This window comes from Aptenodytes patagonicus, chromosome 11 (genome assembly GCF_965638725.1).
Source record: "Aptenodytes patagonicus chromosome 11, bAptPat1.pri.cur, whole genome shotgun sequence".
NCBI classification, from domain to species: Eukaryota; Metazoa; Chordata; class Aves; order Sphenisciformes; family Spheniscidae; genus Aptenodytes; species Aptenodytes patagonicus.
Window position 1 is genome coordinate 11,621,896 of NC_134959.1, and position 24,833 is coordinate 11,646,728.

Sequence of the window (24,833 nt, forward strand, 5' to 3'; positions counted from 1 at the left end):
CAAGTCAGCTACAGACAGAAAGTGACATTATAATACAATTATAATAAGGGGCTTTCCTAACCCCTTAAAAAGATAACCACGCAGCTACGGCTGGGTATCGCATTGTTCCTGGCTACTTCCACAGCCAACGCTGGGGAATCCCAGATGTGCCTGGTGCTGTCCGGTCGCCCATCACTAGCACACTGGTGCTAACACACTTGTACAAAATTACTCTTTGCTGTATGTTTGCCATGTTTTGAATATGTACATTCTTAAGGGTTGAGTGAGATGTAAGGTGGCATTGCAAGGTCCGAGTTGCCAGTATCACCAGGCAGAGGAACACAGACTCACCGAAAAGCACACCTAGAGGAGAACAACGCCTAAAGCAAACCCCGGTTCCCCTACAGAGCAACTCCAGAAATGAGAAAGTGCCTTAATACCCCCTCCTGCTTGTGCAGAGATTGAACTCCGCGTGAACTGGATTTCCAGTCTAGGGAGATGCCGGCATGTATCAACTAGTTTGCTTTGGATCCCATTATTTTCGTTACAGAACCCCCAGCCAGACCCGTACCCGCGAGCAGTCAGCCCGGCTGAGACGCCGGCTCCCTCCCTCGCCTGAAGCTGGGGTCCCGGTGCCGGCTCCCCGCGAAGCCCCGTGCCCGAGCGGGGCTGGGCCCGCCCCGCCCGGCTGCGGTGGGAGCGGAGCGGAGCGGGGCGGGGGGACGCGCCGCGCCGCGGCCGGCCCCGAGCGTGGCACCTGCCCCTCCACCCCCGCAATTATCGACACTGTTAATTACGGCGCCGCCCGCTCGCCCCGCCGCCGCCGCGGGCCGGGAGGGCAGCCCCGAGGTGAGGGGGTCGCGTCGCCGGGGGGGAACAGGGGACGAGGGGCCCCAGAGCGGCCCCGCCGCAAGTTTGGGCACTTTCCCGAAGTGGTGCGGGGAAAAGTTGGGGAGCGGCTAGGGGGTATGGGAGAGGTACGGGGGGGGGGGGGCTGGCGGCGCAGCCCTGCCCGGGCCCGCGGGGGCGACTCGCCACTGACCTGCGCCGCCTCCCCGCGCTCAGCACATCCTCCGCGCCGCTCCCGCCGGCCGCCGCTCTGCACGCCGCAGCCGCGGCTCCGCGCCGGCGATCCTCGGCGGGGAGAAGAGAGCGAAGCGGGACGGCCCGCCCGGAGACGGGAGGCCGCCGCCCCCCTCCCCGCCTCCCGCCCCCCTCCGCCGCCGCGCCCGCCGCGCCCCGGCCCCGCTCGGCGACAGCGCGGCCCCCGCCCCGCGCCCCGCTGCGCACCTCCGGGAGCAGGTGCGGCGGCCTCCGGCGGGGAGCGCAGCCCGGCCCTGCTGCGCCCTCGGCGCATCATCCCTCGCCGCGGCACGGGGAGAGAGCGGGCGGTGCCGGTGCCGGTGCCGCCGCCTCTCCAGGGGTGCCGTTCGCTTCTCAAGTTTGACACGTTTTCGCGGCGCCGGCCGCCCCCCCGGCCGCCTTCAAGGCTGCTGAATTATGCATTGTCTGAAGGGCAAATTACCGCCGTGCGGAACAGGGGGCTGCCGAAAGAAGAGTGTGTGTGTGTGTGTGTGTGTGTGTACGCACAGGCGCGCACACGGCTCCTGCTGGGAAGCTGCATCGTGAGCTTGTGCCTGGGCGTCTCTGACCGAAATATTGCAGCCCCCGAATGGGAAGTTGCGGGGGAAGGAGGAAAGGTCCCAGGCAGGGCGCTGGGGGAAGCCTCTGCGTCCCTGCTGCCGGGTGTCTGTTGGGAGGAGCGGGGCAGGGAGGCTCTTTTCACATCTTCAGTGTGGATACAAGCATCCTGCTGGGCATGTCCTCCTCCGGTCTGCAGTTTAACGTTACTGAAAATATATGTATTTTAAGACCAGTTGGGAAGATCGATGGCCCACACTTACTCCCAAAAGAAGGTGGTTTTGAACACAAACCCCAAGGGGAGAAACAGTAAAAGTAATGGGAAGAGAATTGAAGTGATGATGCTCTTGACCAATAAATTGGAGCAGATGCGCTGTAGCCAGGGCATGGTGGGGACCAAGGTGCCTTGTCTGGAGCCTGGAATGTGAACTGTGGAGTAACTGCACGGAAGCTGCCTCTTGCACTCTCTGCTGGCTATTTTCCACCCTAAAATACCAAGAGGCTTTTCCTGCACAACTGTGCAGCAGAATAAATGGTCTAATAACAGCAAGACCAGGATATGGCTATAATCCCCAAGAACAGCCTCTGTGGCACGCCTGGCTATCGCTAGGTGTAATGAAGTGGCCACTGGATGAAATCAAGAGACACCAGAGTTAGATGAAATAGTGCCCCCTGAGCCCGTGCGTCAAGGAGGTACGCTGTGCTCTGGACCCACTCCTCAACTTTGGGAGCGGCGAGTCCCAGGAACTGCCCTTTCTGCCAGGGAATCATGGAGCTGAGCTTTGGCAGCCCGGAGGGAGCGGCAGTGGGGCTTGCCGACAAACAAAGCCAGCCACGTTACGTTGACATACCTGCCATCCACCCTTAATAAGATGTTGTGCACATACAGTGTTAAATGCGTGTCAAGATGGATCCTATCTGCAACCCTCTGAATAGTTCCAGGTGTGTCTTATAAATAAACTATGACATTTATCCTTTGTCTAGATTAACAGAAATACATTATACTTAGTCTGCTCCCTAGCAATCAATTGTTCTGACTAAGTAGGTGTTATTTATTAAAGTATTGATTAGGGACCCAATCCTGTAGTCTTTAAGCAAGCCAGTTCTTTGCTGATGAATGGAATATTTGATTGAGAATTTTGAGATCAGATTTTATGTAATTCTATTGTCACAGAAAAATAAAGTGCACGTGGTACAGCTTTCCAGGGGGAGATGCATTCATGCCACTTGGAGTTCAAAGGAAGAATAACACGCGTTCCTTACGTGAAAACCGCAATCATTGCTTTACTTGAGCGCCTTCTGTCATATTCTTTGTGATGCAGGGCGCATAGGCTTTAACAGCAAAAATAAATAAGTCTAACTGGGGAAAGTGCATTGACTTACATACTATAAATGTGAAACATTCCTCGATGTCTGTTGCTATGGCAGGTGACTGGGGAGAATACTGTTTATTTCTAATTATTTTGAGATTAAAACATGTTAAGGCAAATTCAATATTTACTGAAGGGAATCTTTTGTATTATTAGTTGTACAGACTCATACACTTAGGGTGTAAAGAAACATCCCAGCATATAATCTAGCATTGTTGTTGTGATCTAGTGATACTAGTACTGTGCTTATAATCAGGATTGCTGGTTATCATACATCACACATTGTCACTTAGAATCCTATATATAATCCCACTTCTTTTAAAATTGGAAGGAATTGTTTACCTTTGTTTAGTCATAAGCAAATGCAATTTATATTTTCAGTTTGCTATAGAAGGCTGGCAAACATTTGGGGGAGGGTGAAATTAACTGTAAAGTTGGTTTTGGTGCTTAGACACATATAAAATATTTCGGGTAGAAAAGACTGGAAATTATTTATCTCAGTGATTTGGAGCCTGATACTTACAGCAATATTATCTGAATGCTTTAGAAAAAAGATTATTTCCCCCATCCTGCCAATTATTTGGAAAAAAAAGTCAATTTTTTTTTTATTATCTATTATAGGAAAGCTCATCTTATATTGTGTCTTTATTCATCTCTTGGAAAATAGCACAGAGAAAAAAATGAAGAGAACATATGGTGTCTTCTATCAGTCAGTCATCATTACTGCTTCTTCACACTATGTCATCACCCCACAAATAGCAAATGAGTGTGAATTTCTCCCTGCTGAAAGAGAAAAGAGAAAACTGGTTAGTGCAGCCAAGTAAAAAAAAATTAATAAATATTACAATAGCATCAACTGGAAGATCATATAAAATATTAAAGACAATGAGAATGCAGAGGGAAGAACCCCTAAACTGTCAAACAATAGTATCAAACCTGCAAATGCTGAGCTGGAGCAGAACTCATGAATTTCTCTTGATTTGATAACCAAGCTTGAAATATTGATGGGACACAGTCTCTCTTGCCCATTCTTTATGAATGATTCTGTGGTATTTGAGGTGCTCAAACAGACAGTACTCAAATAAGAACTGCAAGGAATGTAATGTAATAGTTTGTCTCTGGGGCATCCATAAAATCCTGAATTTCCTTTTTAAGCAGACATCTAGGAAAAATATAATTTTATTTAATTCCCCGATGTTCCTATTACACTTCTAGTGTAAAGGTTGCAATTCAAATCGTTATCTGCAAAGCCTCTCTGCCATTCTTAAAGTCTCTTGCGAAGAAATATATGACAAAGCAGCCTTGAAAATAGCTGCCATAGGAACTTAATAAACCCCAACACTGGAAACATCCATCCCAGCTTTGGAAAGGGTATTTCAAAATCTACCTCCTCTAGAAGCAGCAAAAGCAGTTGAGGTTTATGGAAAAAAAATGTGTATATATATGTGTGTGTGTGTGTGTGTGTATATTTATCTGCAACCTGGTAGGTTTCCTGAGATCAGGCAAATCCTCAGGCTAGAAAAACCCAAGTTCTCTTTTTTTCCTTCCATCTTCCTCCACCTCCCCCCAGTGTTGTTGAAACACCGCAGAGATCCAAAGGTAGACCCTGCGAATAAAGCTCCCTGAGTGGTACATCCAGAAGAGTGCAACAAAGCAGAAAATTAAGAGCCTTATAGGAAAGTTTAAAGCAAATCTAGGCCAGATTGCCTCCCAGATCTCTAATCCTTTATTCCCTTTGGATCCTCCCCTCAAAAAGCAGCTCATAACGGAACGCTAATGCACGTGGAATCGAGCCCCATACGTAAACTACATGGGGAAGCAAGCTTATTTGCAGGCTCCTTTTGTTTTGATGCCCAGGTGAAATAGGTGCATACAGGTTGATAAAACTATGGTTCAAACAACTACCTGGAACTATGTAGACGCTTGGACTAGAGTTAAATTTCTTCTATGACCAGTCCCAGGATCTGATATTATTTTATTGATGCTGCCTTAGAGTAGCCATGCCTGACTGTGAAAACAGAGCTTTCCTCTAAAGATCATTTTCTAAAAATTGCTTACGCTGCAGACATCCAGTGAGGATGAGCTTGTGGAATGGGACAGTGTCAGCTAGGGTCATGGAAGAGGGAAAAGTGCAATGGTAGGTAATGCTAGGGATAGAAGAAAGCAGAATAAGAGTGAATTTTCTGTGAGTTACCCCCAAAAAAGAAAATATGAAATAATTCCATGCATTCTCCCCCGGAGCAATGCTTCTGCACGTGTAGTATCTGGAAGATAGGAGTGGCAAGGTTTGTATGGAGAGGCAGTATCTTTCTCAGACCGAGGAATATCGATGGGACAAACTGTTGGGTGCACAGACCATTATTTGGGAACAAAATAAAAATATCTGGAAAAATTATAGAAACCTCAAAAGACAGAGTTGGAAGAGATGTATTAGCTCATATGGTTCATCCTTTGGTACAGCAGCAAATTGTCCCCTAGAGACAGAGGACATCAGTTTTTTCATAAAATATAGCCAAAAGGCCCAGAAGGAACAATATGGTTTAGACAGGGAAGCCTGAGGAGCATTTGATTTAGGCTAAGTGAGAACAGCCAGACCTGCCAGACTCAGAATCCAAAAATTGCCCTCAAAACTATTCTTCGGAAACTCCATCGATAACCTGGAGTAACCAGGAACTGTGTCCTCATTACACTGGGTAGGTGCTGAAAGGGTTTGTTTCAGCAGGACGTACAAAGATATATGTTGAGATACTCCCCACAACAACATATAAAGGTGGAGGGGTTTGAAGTATTTTACTGCTCCTGTTTTGCCCATCCTTGAAGAATGATGGTTGAGATGGATAATTTCTAATGCCCCTTTGAAGGACTGAACCTGAAGGGCTTGGTTCTGTCGGGCAATGTCGCTCTCTAAGGCATAATTTGTTGCGACTGAAATGCTGCACTGTTCTAACTTTGGGTCTCCACTAGATTTATTCAAATCCCATCCGGTTCTGGCATTTGGGGTTTGGGGCTGCTTGGGAATGACTTGGCTGTCCTGGATGGATTTGCTTTGTCATTTCCAGAGATAGTAAAACTCAGGGACAGAATTTGTATGCACCTTGTATGCAGCTCCTTATTGTCCATGTTTGGGCAAGAAATGGAACCCTGATCTATCAGTATAGTGACGAACTTTGCTGTGCAGTGGTTGGGATGACCCTGAGCATGTTTTTGAAGTGGATGAGTGGAATGAATCACACTGGAAAGATGAATTAGAGAAAAATATGCTTAATGCTGGCCAGCAAAAATGATCCTAGTGGGATCACTCCATCACTGAAGAAATGTGTCACAGCTCTTTCATAGGTGACATAAACAAGTTCCTTTTTAGGCCGCCAGGAACAGGGGCAGCTCTCCTGACACTTGCATTCATTCTTCATGATTTTATGTGCTTTGTAAGTTGGTGGTATGACTCAGCAGAGAGGGAGCACAGTGCAGGCATGTAAGCCCGCTCCTGAAGAACCAGTCTGAGGATCAACCAAAGCAAAATAACTACAAAGTGTAATAAACAATGCTTTTCCTAGCCTCAGGTTAGCCCTGGCTCCTGCTCCCTTGTCATGGACCTTCTCTCTCTTCAGCCTCTCTTGCCTTCTGCTCCTTTACCCTGGGGAGCGTGCCTCCGTGCCATCCATCCCACACACCTACTGTGGAAACAAAACTGCCTTTGACCAGATCTCCCTTCTACCTCTTTCCCTTTGCTGCTGCTGTCTTTTCCCTCTCATGTTACTATTACCAGTTCTACTTTTTTTTTTTTTTTTAAACCATATAATGTGAAGAATTGATTTTGCGCATGGTTCATGTGAAGGGGGGCTGAGTCTGTGAACGAAACCAATATTTCTTGTTCTTCCTTCTACCATTCTTTTGCATCTGTCGTGCTGTTTTCAATAAACAATTAAAATAAGTACAAGTATTGCAGTCAACTGGGATTTCACCTAGTCTGCTTGCTTGAATATCCCTCCTGTGAAATGGGAACGTCTTACTCTGGAACCACTATATGATACACGGTTTCATTATATGATACCGTTCCTTGTTTCTTCTGTACTTTTTCACTGGCTGAAATACTGAGGGGAGAAAAACAGGGGGTAAAGGGGAAGCCGTAGATTTAGTTCTGGCTTTGCATAACCTCATTGGTTGGGTTTTGTTTGCAAACCCAAGGGTGCTTGAGATTCAGGTCACTTCTCTCAATCCCCCTGCAGTGGTAGGCGTGTGTGTGAATGCATCAGAGAGGAGAGATAAATGACTCGCATTATGATCCATCTTTATTTCAAATAGTACTCAGCAAAAGCGAGAGGGTGGCTTTTGTGTTGCAAAACCCTGTTGATTTAATTTTTATTTCGCAGAGCCGGGCGTGGTTTGGGCAGAGGTACTATATATCCTAACACACAGAGGGTGAGGGCGGCACAGACCTGTGATTTTTAGTTTGGCCAACTTCTCTGAGGAAAGCTAGCAGATCCATTTAGAAAAAAAATAAGTAAACTATCTTTGGCCTGTAGATTTTTCCCTGATTCTTTCTTCTTGGTTTTCATTTCTGAATAGGCATCGTCATCTCGTCTCATTAGAGGTAATAGAATCTGAAGGGTAAGAAGGCAAAAATTCTGTCTATTGACACGTGATGCAAACTAGCTCTTATTTCCTTTGTCGGGGATTGTGGAATACTGTAGCAGATGTCTTGTCAACTGGGGAAAGTCTGCTGTTGTCCTTTAAAAATCAGCTGCTGCCTAGGTGCACAGGTTTTCTTTAGAGCTAAAACAGTGATGTTTCCAGGCTTCCCTGAATTTTGAATCACAAAAGCATCTCCAAGGTCACTTCCTGGAATACCTTTGGATTTTCATCGCTTTGGGCCATCTGGACTAGATGAGCAAGGTGATATCAGTGAACTCCTTTGTGAACAACTATCCATATGACAAAGGAAAGAACGCCTTTAAACATTGTGAAAAGGGGAGGCAAAAGCTCAGGGCGGAATCAGGATTTCTTTTATTTTGAACCGAGCAATGTAACCTTTCAAATTCACAAAGCATTGTCAGCTCTTATAATCCTTTATTAGTCTGCTTGGTTTTGATTTCTGTTTGTATTTTTACTATCTAGGGAAAAACAGGTTTTGGCATCCTTTAATCTGAACACTGTCAGCTGTCGTTGTAGGAATAAGGCGAGTAAGAATTACTTGTGTGAGCAAGATTTAATTGACTGGGCACTTAAGGAGAAGAAAAAAGGAGGAAAAAGAAAAAGGAGTATCTGGCTTGATTCAAGCATTCTGTCCGTTCTGGAAATAAAGGAAGAGAGAACACAAGCTGCTGCATTTGTGTGATTGCACTAAAATAGCAGCTTGTGTTTACATTTTAACTTTCCATTACGAGGCTGCTGGCTGCGTAGCTGGAAGCGCAGATTTAGGATGTGGTGAGTACCTGTTTTGTGGGCCCTGTTACGGTACCCCAAACAGCCAACACACAAACACTTATCCTTTTGATGTGAGTGCCAGCTTCTGGGGCAAAGGCTTATGGCACTGGGGATTTCATTTTGTCTTTGTAAGTGCCAGAAAAGAAGAATATGCAGAAATAAGAGAGAGACAAGTAATGTTTGCTCTGGCTCTCTCAAACTGGTTTTCCTTGTACAGTAAAAGCGGTTGGTGACTCTCTGTGCTACTGTTAATTCAACACTGCATTGAAATTCTCCTTTATATCATCTAGTGCCAGACTCTGCCCTCACGTTCATTTTGGATGGTTTCTTAGTATGTCAAATGTCTTGTTAGGCTCCAAGTGCGATATGGTAAAGCACGAAGCAATATTTTATAGCGTGGCAGACCTGAAGCACCAATTGCAATATAAATGCTCTCAGTCTTCTATCTAATTCATTCACACTGGTCGCTAATACAGGTGATCCCCTGGATGGCTTCCCCAAATACTGACGGCAAAAACACAGCCATATGCTGGAGATGCCGATGGCCTTTCTTTTTTAATAACTCCTATTCTAGTTACGAAGCTGTGCTTAGGGTTGAAGGAACTCTTCTTCCTCTCCCCACTCCCCAGATTTTTGGAGAGACCAAATGAAAACCTGACGCTAGGTTGTCTCTTTGCAAATCAAGCTGTTTTCTAATCAACACAACACTCAATTATTTGCCCTTCTGTACCTTAAAAAGCAATGATACAGATCACTGATAGGAACTCAGTGATAATATGTCAACCCTTTGTCATTAAGCATGCCAGCTTGCATTGTAACCTTGCTGCTGCTGCTGTCAGAATACAGTAAACTTTTTGTTTGATCCCACAGGGTCCTTGAGGTTTATTTCATTACGGGGTATAATATCTCCTAATGGAAACTAGGTAATAGACATACCAAGAACTAGCAAACAGAAGATTTTGTGTCAAAAGAGAATTCAATTTTAATTAATCTTTTCAGAGTAATTCAATTGAGTCTTCAGTAGGAACCTATTTCTGCTTTTCCCCACAGTTTCCTACACTGATTCTGCATATTTTAAATCTGTAATTCAGTAGTCCAAGAGTACATCTAAATAGAGAGCAAGAGATATATGTTAGACCACATCTTGGGAGATTTGCTTGTATACGAGGGCTGGATCTTTTCATATTAACAGGACTACTGTGTTTTGGTGGCAGCAGGAAGATCTTAATGGTTTTTCCCGTGTCTCATTCTCCATCCTCCCCTCCCGCAGTGTGTGTACAGGTATATGTGTATCTATGTGTATGCATGTATATGAACACATATATAAATATTCTGTAGTTTTTCACGGGTGAGAAGACTTTCCTTTTCTGACTTCTAATTTAAACGTGAGAGATACGTTTCTTTGTTACTTCCTCTGCATCCATTTAGCAGTGCAAGAAAGAGTTATGTGTCAGCATGTATGGGTGCGGTGTACGTGTGTTTAGTCTCTCTCTGTATCTACAACCTCCCGAGCCTGATGGGGAGGTTCGGAGGTTCACGCACAGGTGACATCCAGTTTAGAAATGATTCTCTATAAAATGGAAAGAAAATACACAGAATGTATAAACTTATAGTATTATCTCCTTCTAGCTAGTTCTCCTCCACCCTCCAAACAACTACTTTCTACTTTCTACATTTTTATTCTGATCGTCTTTAGGGCTGAAAAAATGATCTCTTGGCATCACTCTGATTTTTCTGACATGGCTTTCAATTAAAGCACTTTTATTTCACAGATGATATTGTATTGATTATGATGGGAATGCATGTCACCCTGATGTGCTCTGCCCCCCCTCCAGCTGGGGAGAGTCTGTCCTAAAAGGATGTGGGTAGAAGGTAGGTTAGGATTCACTTGCTTTAGGTGTAAAAAGCACAAAATCATGTAATCTCGGAGTAGCAGTTATTTACTGACACCCACTTTATGCAGAAGTATCTAAGGGTTTATCATGAAAGCAAGGGGCCGGTTGGCCGAGTGTGTGCAGGAAGGCAGAGTCTGTCTGTGGGGCGACACGTGGTTCTGAGCAGAAAGCCGAGAGCAGAACGCGCTCCCTCTCCCTCTCTCATTCATGCTGCAGCCTGTAATAGAAAATAAATTAACATATTCATTTTAATCTTACGCAGGGAAGAGTGACATATATTGCTTATCTGGCCATACAGGGTGTCTGTATCATCTTTGGAAGAATGGGGAACACGCAGGCGAATAGAGACACCTCTGCAGAGCCGGAGCCTGATGAAAGGTGTGCGGTATGGCTATTGAAGTGAGAGAAGCCGAGTGTTCTGGAATCAGGCATTAAATGCCCAATTTATTTTCCGTTTAATTCTCTCCTTAGCTTTATTTAAAATTGTTTTGATAACGGGAGGCTTCTGGATTTGGGAATTTAACACAGGGAGGGGAGAACACTAAGATTATGTATTGCTGTTTCTGTAGGTATATATAGTATTGCTTTTGTTGTATAGTGCTTGAATTCAGATGCACTGCTTCCCCTCACGGCGGTAGGTAATACATCTAGCTGGAAAGCTTCAGTGGGATGGGGCAGGGAGGAAAAAAGAGAAGCAAAGAGTTGAAGGGAAGAGGGAGAAGAGAAAAGCGGTTCAATAGAAAAATGGGGAAAAAATAATAGAGGGGATAAGAGTGGTGAGCATGAATGAAGGGATAGGGGGTATCTTAGAAAATAGAAGGGGAAACATGATGTGGCTTGAGGATGCCGGGAAATCTCATCCTTCCAAAAAATGAGACTCTCCAGGAACCAGAACAAGACATGATGCTAGAGCATTGCCTCATGGACTGAGCAACGGCAGGAGTGAGAAGGGAAGCCTAAAAGTAAATTGAAGGGAAAAAAGGGAGAGTGCTTTTGAAAGTAGGTGCAGCTGGTAACAAGAGGGAGGTGGTGCTGCTTTCTACTGGGGTGCAAAGATGCTTGTCGTCCTTTTGCTGAGGATTGTGACGGATACAAATGCGAGGCTGGACCTACCATGAGAACTCCCCGTTTTCTAAGAAATACGTTAAAAGAACTTGACTGTATTGTACTTATGGGCTATTTATTTGACATGCTGTAGAAACTTGCTTTTCATTAAGTGAAGAGAGAAAGTGAATCTGAGCTAATAGCTTAATTTATAAAAGAAAGTGTCTTTTCCTCAGCATGCTTAATGAAGGAGTCGAGCTAAAGCAGAGAAGGCAGCAGAAGGCAGCTTCAGTGAGGTCTAAGCGAGCCAGCCCCACATGTCCAGCACGGGATAGCAGTGGCCACAGGGCCAGCAAATAGTTAGATCTAACAGCTATTAGCTTTCATTTTGGGGCACTTTTGAAATCTCTGTTTCAAGGCGCGTGCCTGCAGAAGCAGGGGCTGCTCAGGCTCCCAACGATGGCTGGCACCGAGACACTGAAACACTGCTAGAAGTTCTCCCAGCGGCAATGGGTTTTGGGAAGACTCTCCCTGTGGCCTCCGCACGGGCAAGGTGGCGTTATACTAACACGTAATACGGCGTAATACTAACGATGGGCCTCCTTGTGTGGGCCTTTTTGCCAGCAGATGTTAGTGGCTGTAATTAGATTTATCGAGGACTCAGACTTCCTTACCTAGGGCTCCTCTTAGCCCAGGTGAATCAGGCTGCCCTGTCTACACTAATGATGTGTGTTATCGCATAAACCCTAACCTTCTCTCTTTGTATCCGCGCTGCCGTGCAGCTGGTAAACTTACCCGGGGAGTAGATAACGAACGAGCGGAGCTAATGACTACACAGAGGAGTGAGAAGGATGGGTTGCGGTTTAGAGCAAATGTCTGGAGTAGTCTTCTTTGTCCAGACAAAGAGATGTGTCTCTCTGAAAACAAAACAGATCAACGAGGGTGAGGATTGTGTGTTCAGTTGCTTTAATTCCTATGGGAATACTGGGACTGAGAAAAACTGGAGAAAAATATAAAAGCTTAGAAATGTCCATGGATGATTCTTGAGAAATGTGCTTAGAAAATCAGATAAATAATAAGGAACCCAAAGGAAGAACCCAGCAGTGTTTGGAGCTCTCCATGACAGGCTGCAAATAGGAGCCCTCTTTTTCTTGAATGGAAGTGAAGGAGAAATATTAGGAAAATCTGTTTAGATTTTATGTCATTGTATGGTATGGCTGGCATCTCATCTGCTAACCGTTAAGGAGCAATGTTTAGTTACAGCATCATATTTACTGCCATCCTTTTTTATTTGAGCATGTGTAATTTAAAGTCATTTGAGGAATTAGCAGTGTGAAACAAACTGTCTGAAGTGCACAAGGTTATTTCCTTAAAATTTGGGCTTTAATGATGTGCAGAAAGGGGCTTGCTTATTTTCGTCCAGGCAGTCTTTGATTTTGCAGTTCCTTTGAGCCCAGCTTTGTATAAAGTTGCCTTGGGAAGGCAATAGTCATCACGTTTCCTAAGGGGGAGAGGGGCCAAGTCCACTTCTGCGTACCACAGGGACAGTGGGGTGGCACCAGCACTGCATTTGGCCCCGTATATGAAGAAACCTATTTCTGAAGATGCTTTGTTTACCGAGCAGGGCTGAAATGAAGAACCATGTCAGAACTTTCATTTCTGCAGAATAAACTGTGAAGAGGTTTCCCCTCTCCCCCACCCCCATCTCACAAGCACTTGGCTTAAAATCAGCTCTGACTCACTTGCCAGATTGCTGGTAGGTAGTTCAGAGCTAACGTCTCTGCCAGGGAGAGAGGCCGGCGCTGTTTGAAAAACCTTTCTCTGAGTGCAGGCAGCCTGGTGCAGGGCTGGGATGTAGATGCTCTGGGATCTTCCCTCTCTCTGACGTGGACTTTGCCTGGAGTGTCATGCCTACTTTAAAAACCTCTGGGTTGTTTTCTTATGTTTCTTGTCAGCGTGTGAACCACCAGCCTCATGCCTTGGGTTGCCTGCCCAAGCCATGAACTGTGACAATTAAACCAAATTCCTGATTTGTGCAAAATGCCCTGGTCTTTCCATCTGACACAGGGTTTAGCGACACGTGGCTGTCCCAGGTGGACTTTCCGAGAGGATGAGCAATCTCCTAATGCACTTCCCATCCAGCATCCTGCTCTGCAGCTGCGCTGGTTCTACGGCCGAGAGGCATCTGAATGTCACCGGTAGAGGAAATGTGTCAGGTGCAATCATCTGTACTGCCTTCAGAAAATGCAATGGTAGGATCAAAGGTCTAAAGCTCCAGTAAATAGAACAAACAACAGATAAAAGGTCTGAAAGAAAATGTTCTAACTCAGAGCTCGTGGATAGGCTCATCCTCGTCCCTACTTCAGGATTAGCTTTTCACTTGCTCTCTTTATTTCCTTCTTTCTTCAGATGGCTTTGCTATGGGTTGTCAGGAACATTCTTTACGTTTAGGGGGTATGAAACAAATAATTAAAATCCTTACCTCTGTAATTTGCCCTGTATTGACAAAGCCTGATGGCTTCCCCGCTGAGGGCACTGCCGGCTCTCCAGCGCAGACCTGGCTGGCAGAGACGGGGCTCTTGGCTGGGAACGTAAAGCTACTCATTCTGGTGAACTTAAAACTTTGAATTAACTCTGCTAAAAGTTGGTTTTATTTGCGCCTCTCAGAACACAGACCTCCCTGAAGACGTCCCAGCAGCCCCAAGGGTGCCATTACACCATTGCGCTGTAAGTTCTCCAGGGCGTGGACCGTCTCATCCCATGGAGCTGTGACATGTCCTGCCCAATGGCCCCAACCTGATGCGCAGTTCTAGGAGGTGTTGCAGCACGTGCACTATGTAACCGCAATAAGTGACATGATAATGACATTCAGGCAATAGTATGGCCAAAAGCTATTCCTGTGCCAACCGCCTCAGCCATTTTGCTGTAAAGCTCTTCCAAAAATGACAGTGGCAAATAGGAAAAGGGTTTTTATTTTTGTTGGTTTTTACTTTTGATAGTCTTCAGAACAACAAAAGTTATTTTTACTCAAGCTGTCAAGGAAAAAATATCGCATTGAGGCAGAGCTTAAGACAACTCAGGTGGAGCAGGAGCTGAAAGAGCAGTTCCCCACGTGCAAGTGCCTGCTGGAGCTCTTGCCTCCACCGGCTCTCTGCTCCAGCCAGGTTTTGTCCAGGAGCTGGGGGTCCCTGACCAGAAGAGGGCTGACACACCTGGACATCAGGAGGCAGCGGGAAGAGACAAGAGGAATCTGGACAAAGTGGTGCTCCATCACCGTCTAGTCCATGGTACCTGGGAGCAGAAGGTGGGTATTTCTCCTTTCATGCCTCTGTACAAGGGAGAGCAGGGTGGCACCATCGAAAGCTGTGGCCTCGCTAATGAGCAGCATGTTCTGCTGTTGCTGCCCCAGCCAACAAATATTGAATAAGGTTCAGCTGAGGCTGGGCCACCAGGGATCAATTCCGCTGCTGGAACCGGGAGAGCCAAAACTCATGTCATAAAAGCAAAATGAAAGAAAGTGATGTGAGATCAGATACTTGCATGATTTTGTATTTTAGAAAGTCCAAAGGGACTGTAAAGCTGCCGAGAAAAAAGGTTCAATCCCTTTCTGCACCTTTCTTCTAGGCAAGCAGGCAGTGTGCATGGAAGCCTGCTTCAAAGCACGCTTCAAATGGAAATGTCATTGCTAATACTCGGTAATTGCTGTATCTTGTCCCTGTAATATACTGCGTTCATAGCCAGGCAGTATTTTACTGAAAGCATAGCAAAATGCAGTCCTGATTTAATGCATCCTCACGTGTGTTATGGATGGGGAAAGGAGGCATGGAGAGCAGTGGCACCCTGTGAGCCAGCCGGAGCAGGGCCGTGTCTCCAGGGCTCCCCGTGTCACCCACGGCCACGCAGCGACTCCTCACCCCACTTGCAGGCTCGTGTGTGGTGGCTCCTGTTTGGAGTCAAATGTTGTTGTCTGTCTGACATGTGAAATAACTGAATCAAGTACACCTGGCATGTTAGCAACTCATTTTGAGTCTTGAGAGAAAATACAGCCTTTTGAGCTAATACAGCATGCAGTGGGGGGAGGAGAGGGATGTGCTGGAAGATGGTGTAGCTGTTGTTAACAATGTGGTTTGCCTGGAATCTGGGAGGTTTGTTAAAAGCTGCTGTGTTTTACGTTTTGTCTACCCATATATATATTTTACTAAAAACGTGACATGTGAAATGTAGATTAGGATACCTCAAAACCACCTGGTTCCAGGAGCATTGACTTAGATGTGAATGCTTGAATTTCATCAGGCTTGAGGAGACCTTCCTGAACAAAGACAGCCTGCCCAGCCACTGGGGAAGGTTAAACACAAGGGAGAAATAATTTCTTTGTTCAACTGCTGCCAAATGATGGATACTTAACAAAGCACACGTCTAAACAAACATCTTCAATATTTTTCTAGCCATATTTTATAGCTACTGCTCTTGAGACTGGTCATAGTCTGAAGGACAGACACGCCAAAATTCCTTGGTAAAAACATAAGAAACTTTGCGGTTTGAAATATTCTATGAATCTCTGTCCATGCCCCTCTCCACCTCCCCCTTGCCACTCATCCTGCTCCATCCCCCACCTGCACCCTTATCCGTCATTGCCCTGGCCAGCCAGAAGGAAGCAACATCTCGTAGAGCGAAGAAAGACTCATTTTCCTTGGTGCCTGCAGACTGTGCGTTAGTGCTCTGCGTAGGAACAGGTAAATGAAGAGCCTGATGGTGAAGGATAAATACACCAGAATAGTCAGCAGTACCAAAGATACCCCATAAATGGCATGCCTTAGATAAAAGTAGCTGCAGCATGTCAGTAGAGATGCGATGGCCATATCCTGCTCCAAGTGGGACCCAGCAAGCCCAGATTAACTTCATGGAAGTTAGCAGATGCTCCATATTTGCATCAGCAAAATCACAGATGGAATCGGGTTTCCTGAAATGTTTGAAGGAGAGTATGCATCTCCCGGTAGACCGAGTGCGGATGGATCCAGCCCAGGAGTGGCAGGGCTGGGGCACCATTTTACTCTTTTTTGGTTTTTAATAACTCCGGGTTTTAGCACTTCCACTTATTATTGCAGCAGCTGACAGGGGACCTACAGGAAAATCCAGTTTTATTGAAACTGAAAAGGTCAGTTTTGTTGAGCGTTTCCATGGTGAGAATAATAAATTAAATATATTCAGACTTTTCAAGCTACTCAGATCCATGGGTTGGGCTGACCAACTGGAAGATTTTCCCGCAAGCTATTTTAATAGTATCTTGTTGCACAGCTTTTACGTGTGGGGTGGGCTTGGGTTTTTCTTCACTGAAAAAAAAAAAAAAGATTTTTCTCTTTTGTTAAGCCAGGTTCTTCAGTCTTTGCAGTGCTGTTGACGGACAAACCACTGTCGGGAAGCCTTGCAGGGGGCTCTGAAGCCCCTCCGGAAGGCAGCTTTTCAGTATCGCCATTTCTGTCTCACCACGAAGGCCCCGATTTGCTTCCCCTTCAGTTGTGTGTGCAGGCTCCTGTGGACTGTCCCGCTAAGAGGTGTTTTGAGCAAATTTTCCTTCATTTGCCTCTGGCAAATGCCACTTGGGACTCAGCTGTTTCCCACTGACGTCAGTGGGGTCTTTGCTTTGTGTTCGCTGCTGGTTGGGTTAGTTTGTAACAGGATACATTTATTAGGGCTTAGATTGATTTTGGTCGATTTGTCAGGTGAGTTTGTTCTCTCTTTCATTCCCTGAGCGTTGGATGGTACTTGCAGCTACTGTCAACTTGGCAAGGAGAGGTACGGGCACCCTTCTCTGGGGTGCTGCACCTTGAAACGGCCCTCCTCTTGTCTGTGTCACAAACCTGCAGAAAATCCCTGCCCCAGCAAAGGCATGCTGGAGCCTGAGAGGCTTCTCTCTGTGCAGTGACTCCTAGGATGGAGCAGCTAACACATTTCTTGTTCAGTGGTTGTAACTAAATGCCCAGTCCTGCTCTATGAATTTTCAAATAATTTCTCATCAGTCTCACGTACTTTCTATATTTCTTTTCCCTTCTGCTTGTTACTGAGGTGCCATAGGCATAAAAGTAAGGTCCTCCCTTTTAAAGAGTTCATCTGCTCCTACCACTCACTGCTAATTAGTTCTTTCTTCCCATAATTTTGATAAAGCTCTCTCAGTAACCAGGTATGGTGGCATCTCCTACAGGATTTCTTACCTTCTGCAGAGTACAGTGCTGTCGCTGTGGAAGTCTTTTGCATGATCACATAGAAGGGGGTCCTGTTACCTCCCCTGGCTACTCTGTAGACATCATCATCTGTGTGAATTATTAAGAAGGTGTAGAGAAGAGATGGCACTGGGAAGGGAGAGCTCTGCTTCACAGTTAGGCTATCACCCCTATCCTGATCGCTGATGTCAGGGAAGTCAGGGCTGTGACTCCTATGTTCTACTGCGAAAGTCCTGCATATCTCATGCTGGATTTCAACCAAGAGACTGCCTGAGTGCACAAAGGACAGGCTGGCCACGGCCTGGCGGGCTGGTGTCGCTGGTGGCTCATCCCCATGGGGAGCCTTGGGCACCACTGAGGCAGTGTGAGATTGCTGCCACCCGTCCTGCTAGCTGGCTCCAGTGGATGCAGGGTGCAGAGAGGAGGGGAGAGCATGTCGGTGGGAGATTCCCTGCAAAGACCAGGACCAAAGTGATTTTGTTTTAAAACTTATTTTGCATGGATGTTTGTACCTTGAGATAATCCCTGAGTAGGTGAGCCAGTGCCAAGGAATCAGTCTTGGGCTACTTGACTGCGCCCTGGCACCATGCTCATGGCTTGTGTATTTTGGGTGCTGCCTACACTGCCCGGGGGCTGTGGGGAAGCAGCGAGCTACAGACCCCTCTTGTCCCAGCACCAAGTGGCACTGGGGACTGAGCCCAGCCACAGTTTGTACAGGCAGCAGGCCCTTGAGGAGGCAATTGTCATGTTAATGCAAGACCTGCCTGGGTTTTATAATATTGGAACTGTGCCCTTCGCTCCCTCCTACCCCAGACTCTTCTTTTTATCATGGCTTCTCCTTCTGCTCTGGTTGCTGCTCACCCCTGCGCAACCTTTTTACCACTCGAGCAGCTTTTCTCTTGGAATCACAAGAAGCCGGGAGTGGCTGAATCTCATATTTTACCTGCAAGACACAACTGTATGTAAATTGAGGGAATTAGTTTTGGCTGGGTTTTTTTCTTTCTTTCTCTTTTTTTTTCTTTTCTTCTTTTTGCCCACAGTAGACTGCAATATGTATAACATGGTAATCCTTGTATAATATCTTTACAGTTTTTATAGCTCCCGGTTTTCCTATATCCTTATACCTGCCAGTTTCCCAATGCGGTACCATATACCATATGGCAGTGTGTAGTTGGTGGGAGGTTGGGTAGTGCTCCTCGTCTTACCTACCTTTCCACCCTCCACCACAGCTGCTGGTTCATGCAGAGTACTCTCTCTGGTGGGTTCTTCCCACATTGCACATGCATTAAAAATACCCAACCTACTAGCTTTTAGCTATTATAGCTGACTTCAGAGGCATTCTTCAGTCTGCACAGCTAAGAGCCGTTTCATTTTGCATTCAATGTGACATGAATTGAAGACTGAAGACCTGGAAAACAAGTAGATTGCAAACTTTGGTTATGCACTGCCACTGTGAGTTTGTATTCACGCTACGCTGCACATACATGTACACATACTTATAGAATCATAGAATAGTTTGGGTTGGAAGGGACCTCTAAAGGTCTTGCTTACTTACTAAGGTTCGGTTGTTTCTCAGTGCAGACAGTTTTGCTATTAAAATCTGCAGAAATTTTTGTTTTTAAAAACAGATGAACACCCTCAAGTTGGTGTACGTGATTTTGTTCTTCTCCATTTCCCAGTGACAGAAGTTTAAATGTGGCCAGCAAACTCAGAAGAGACCAAACATCTTTGTGATCAAAATGAAGACCCCGCAAGTAGCTCGTTTAGTCTCAGTTTCTTAGGGAATATGGTGAACTCTGCAGAATTATTCATTTACTACACAAATGAAATAAAATGGGTCCTTGCCCCTTTCTCCCACTGCATAAATCCAATCCACTGTGACAGAATATTACTGTGATGTATGGTATTGTAGGAAGCAATTACCAAGATGGAAAGAAAGAAGAAATACTCACAAATTATTACTACGAATCATTATTTACTTTGCAGCTGAACTGGAGGGCCTACTTTTACTTGGGAACTGTACATGATCATAGAAAGACAACACAGCCTGGTATGGGGAGAGAAGGAGAGGAATTGTCCCCATTGCAAGGATAAAGACGTGAGGAACAGGGACCTTGAGGAAGTCACTCAAGACGAAGCAAGGAATCTGTGGCAGAGCTGGAGCTCACTGCAGAGTCCCAGTGCAGCAGTGCCTTATCTGAAAGATCATCTTTCCTCTTATTAATAATGAATATGATCTTTCAAATAAGATTTTATGTATGTTTAAATTTAATAGCTCATCCTTCAGGAAGGGCTCAATCCTGCTAGGTACTACATCCAATTTGGGCTGGTTTAGATCTGTTGGGAGATGAGGATGCTCCTCTTTTTCTGAATCAAGCCCTTAGCAAAGCTGATGCTATTGACAGTTTGCCATTTATAGCTCTTTATTGCTTACTGTAGGTTTATTGCAAACTCCTTTCCTGCTTAGTTCTCCTTCCCTCTCTCAGAGCAAACATAATGTACAGCCCATGTAAATATAAAACATTAAGCAATTACTGGGTTATTTCAGATGCAGTGCTAATAATACATCATTTCTGAAAACCACAGCTTCAGATGTAGGGCATGCTGTACCAGTCGTCTCATAAGATACTCACTGGAAAGTGAGCTCAGCCATTACTGTTGTATCCCTGAGTTATTACTCACTCACCCCAGGAAACAAAGGGGAGTCCCGGAGGTTAATGTGGTTAGTAAAGCAATTGGAGGAAGCTGAGCTTGTATCTGCTTACACAGTGTACAGAAGATATTTAAATAGCAGACTTGAATCTCCTGCTCTTGTCTGCTGACTCCTACATCACTGTCTTGCTTTTGTAATGACTGCTAGTCTTCTGCTGAAATAAGAAACAGTGAATTTGAGAATTTGCTATGTATGAGGTCCCTCAGGCAAATTGCCTGGCACCAGTTTTAAGAGGCTAGATGTGGGTTTCTTGCTGAAAATGAGGACTTCCGAATTCGCGTGACTTTTGTGCCCTTCTGTCCCACGCAGCCCTGGGATATGTCCTGGAAGCGGCCTGAGCAGTGCAACACGGGAGGAGGGCAGCGGCCTGGGCAGCAGTGCGTTTCTGAAGTGGACAAGGGGCAGGGATGTGGCTGTGCACCCGCTCCCCCAGCCCTGGGAGGCCATATCCCACCACTTCCCCTCTGCATCCTTGGTCTGGGCAAATGGGGAAGAAATGCTATTGCCTTTCCTCAGGACAGGGATATTGCCCCAGCCTTGCCTGTGGGAGAGGGGCTTGCAGTGTTTTGGTCTGGTGCAAACAAAGAACCACCCCAAACCCCTCCTTGGGGCTCGGTGGTGCACACCAGTAAAACTTACTAGTAGTATCTCTGCATCTCTCCTGCTGCCCGTGAGCTCACATCAAAACGGCGGGGCATTGAAGGCCCATATGATGTCAATCTGCATGTGATTAGCACTGCCATAAAGTGGGTTGCTGCTGCCAGTTGAGACACCCTGTGCTCTAGTCTGCTTCCCTTTGCAATGCATACAATGTATTTGAGGGTGTTAAATTTTTTAATAAGTGCCAAAGGCACATTGGTAGGGCAGGCTCAGCGAAGTTTGTGCTGCCTGCATTATGCCTGTTCAGTGGGTAAACAGCAGAATGAATCTCCGGAGCTGTCAATCCAGTGCCTCCACCAGCACTGAAGTCCCTAAAGATGTTTTTAAAGAAAGGTACGGATGCATTGTGCTTCCCTGGAGTACAGAGTTGAAAAAAAAGCTAGGATGTGCTCCAAAAAACCCACTTGCTACTATTTATAGGCTTCCTCGCTCCACCAAATAATCCGTCTTCTGAATTTCTGGAGTTTGTTTGGTAAAATACTAAAATCAATGCATTGCGGGTCCTCGCTGCGTAGCAGGCTCAGAGCGACTCAGCGACAGCACGCTAACCTCCAAGCTTTGCAAATTACTATGCCCTGCACTAATTATTTCTGCTTTAACAGATTTTGTTTTGAATAGAAACATGGCTGTTTCTAGTCAGGAGCAGCTCCTTGACGAGCCCCGAAGGCTTGCTCTGCAGCGCGGACCCGTGCTCTGGAGCCTGGCCTTTGTGGAGAAGGGCGGGCCAGCTCCGTGGATGCTGGCCTCGGATGGCAGCGCTGGTTTTTCCTTTAGCAGTGATAAATGAGTTTTTACTGATGGATTTTTGGCTGGCCTTTTCCAGGCATTTGGCTCGCAGCTGAGCTGGTTGTCGTAGCAGTAATGGGACTGCCTATGATCCTGATAAGGGGTCAGTTTGCTGATGGATTATCTTGCCCTTTCCTTTTTTAGTTGGAATGTGAAAAATGTGCTGCTTATGTTTTCCTGAAAATACCTGATCCACAATTCCAGTTTGGGACCCTTGGTATATGGGGGTGCTTAGATGAGAAGGGTTGGTATGACAGAAAGAGATGCAAATCATAGGAGTGGGCTGCGATTTTAATCTTTGAACCTTGTTAAACTTGGAGTACTAGAGGGCACATCTTTGGTGCAGTGTCTATATTTAATTTGTGTTTGTGTAGGAATAAGCAGTGTTCATTTATCTCTGCATCATTTACCAATTACATAAACAACATTTATAATTATGATTCATTTATTTAGATTTTCTCTTGTGGGATTTCCATGAGCACAGAGATTTAGAGAGAAGTAAAAGAATATGGCTAGGTTACTAGCAAGGCATTATTTCAGGCTTGCTCTGACTGTATATAATTCCCATTTGATTCAGCGTGCGAGTGCAGTGGCCACAATCTAATTCTTTATGGACATGAAAAAAGTCTTCCAAGCTGAACATTAATTGACAGCCTGTTTGGACGGCTCTGATTATAACCTGCAACAGGACCAAGGCAGGTTTGTTTCTGGGAACAAGAACTAAACTTGGGGCACTGTGAGGAAGTCTCCGCAAGCCATGCTTGTAATGCGCTTGTCTGGGGAACATACAGAAGTTTCCAGTGTCAGGCCTGTGCTTTTGTTAAATTCAAAATTTCAGTGCATTTAAGCAGCAGTGATCAATAGTTCTTTACATCTTTCTCTCTTTCTGATGTGCAGAATGTGCTGAGCAGGGCTGAGAGGCGCAGCTGTGAGTAACAGGCTGCTATTCATTCCTTTGGGAGACACTGCCCTGCTTTGGTAAAATGATTGTTTTTTGGAAGAAAAATTTTGATTTCTCATAGAAGCCTTAAGAAACTGCAAAAATAAATATTTTTTAGTTCAGAACTGAAGAAAATTAAAATGTTTTCAGCTTTCCCATAAAAAGCGGACTTCTGCATGAGAAAAAAAAAAAACATTTCTGCCATTTCCCATTCTGTAACCCTCCCCTCAGACATCCCCCACAAAAATTCCCCAACGCATTAATAAAAGAAAATTAGAAGGAGAAATTTCAAGCAACCTTGGTATTTACAAAGGGAATTTTTATCAGCTGTCAGTTTGCAGAAGAAAATCTCATTCCTGCAGAAGAAGGAACCCAGACATATCTCTTTTAATGAATTTCAACCATGAGCATCAGTTTGTGATGTATTGGCCAAAGTCTAGTCAAGAGAGTGGGATATTGATAGCGCTGCGAGCAGGGGAGAGATTGGCAGATAGCCTTTCTCACATTTTGCAGAAGAAATGACAAATCTGTATTATCTACTATCCTTAAATAACTTGCCATAGTCCAAAGCTACCTGCTGAACTTAGCCAAAGCTCACGGTGACTTACAATAATTTCACTGAGTTAGCCATTTAAAGCGAGAATGCTGGGACCGAGCCATGTACCACTACACCAGTATTAAGCACCCAGTCCCTATGGTTTACAATTAGGGCAGGAGAGGAGACAGCCTTCTAAGTCGTTGCTCCTCCAAGAGTGGCAGAACCGCTGGGCTGCCCCCGTGGGCTCTTGGGGCCACTAAACGGTTAATTATTCAGTAAATAGCACACATGGAAAATGGGAGACTGGGAGGGCTCCTGGCCAGGAGAGCTCCAGCCTGGGCATCTCTTGCTCCAATTTCTGCTGGGAGTCCGGCATGGGGAAGGGAGTCTGCTTTGTCCGTGCTGGCACCCAGGCTCTTTTCAGGGAACGTTTCAATGAAATAGATAAATTCTCCTTTTTTGGGGGGAAGTTGATTAATTGATGTTTTCTGACAAGACGTATTTTGCCAGAAAATCCCTACCCACTCCTAATTAGAGGGCTGTATCTGGCCTCTGTGTTTCAGGCTTATAATTCTGTTTGGAGACCAGATGGTGAATTTTTACCACTGAGAGCAATTTCCTAAAAATCTGTTTAGTATTCTGGCAGTTTGCAGGATGGGAAAAAAAAAATCAAAAAAATGCTTAGGGGCAAATTTTCTACTTGGTGCACAGGGAGTTTTAACACATAATAACTGCAGCTGGATGGGTAACTTGCTACACTGGAAATTTACTTCTTCATATCTTGAGATATTAAGGTAAGGTGGTTTTCTATGTAAACTTTGGGGGTTTTGCCTTTTTAGATCTCAACTTTGTAACTAAGAGGAAGCAGATGAAGCTTATAATGCATAGAGAAGGGAAACGTGCACTATTGTTTTAATCAAAACCAGCTGAAATAGCTCAGGTAGACTTCTGCTAGTTGGCAATGTTACTGTTTCTTAAAAATCGTATGGTAGTTGAATCTAATGTTTGTGCTGGAAGCTGAATGCATTTCAAATGTGAATTAGACCTATGTAATGCAGAGCAGTGGTGCATAATTATGGCGCTTCATAACTGAGATTGTTAGATTTGCATGATACCCCCATTTTCAAGGCACCTGCAACATTCCTCCCAAAATGAACCCAGTTACCGTAAGAAACTTTCCAACGATTTGGGACAGAGGAGAAGTGAGGAAGATAGGACTTCAGCATGGTGGTTTAGGTGGGGCAGCGGCGTGCTTTGAGGTGAGCCACCTGATGGTCTCTAGTGTTTAACGGGACATTGGGATCTGAACTGCGCTGTGGACCATAAGATTATTTTAGAGCATGCCTAATGTTTTTTCTCCTCAGAAAGCTTTGATTCCCTGAGCAAGGGGAAGATTTGTTCTAGGTGATCAAGCTAAATCTAATCCAAATTAAACCCACAATCCACACATGCTGGAGATGTGAAGGGTCTCAGCACCTGCTGCTTTGGTCTCCTGAACCCACTCCAACTGAACCAAATTACTTGCTAACGGAGACACTGCTGAAACCATCTACATGGCTGCCCAATTTTCTGCTTCTTTAGCACTGGGTAGGTCTCTCAGTGGGAGTAAAAATAGTCTGAAGGCT

The 24,833-nt window shown here is 45.4% G+C and overlaps 1 protein-coding gene across 2 annotated transcripts in view; it reads right to left on the reverse strand.

Annotated features, from left to right (window-relative positions):
- CHST8 (carbohydrate sulfotransferase 8) overlaps window positions 1–1,333 on the reverse strand; it is a 192,685-nt gene extending 191,352 nt beyond the window's left edge. The window contains exon 1 of one of the 2 annotated variants that reach the window (XM_076349141.1): window positions 1,270–1,333. The gene's annotated coding sequence lies outside the window, so the exon portion shown is untranslated. Of the gene's footprint in view, window positions 1–1,021; window positions 1,110–1,269 lie in introns of those variants that run through there. The other variant, XM_076349140.1, reaches the window with a different exon arrangement.
- Between the last annotated feature and the right edge of the window lie 23,500 nt (window positions 1,334–24,833).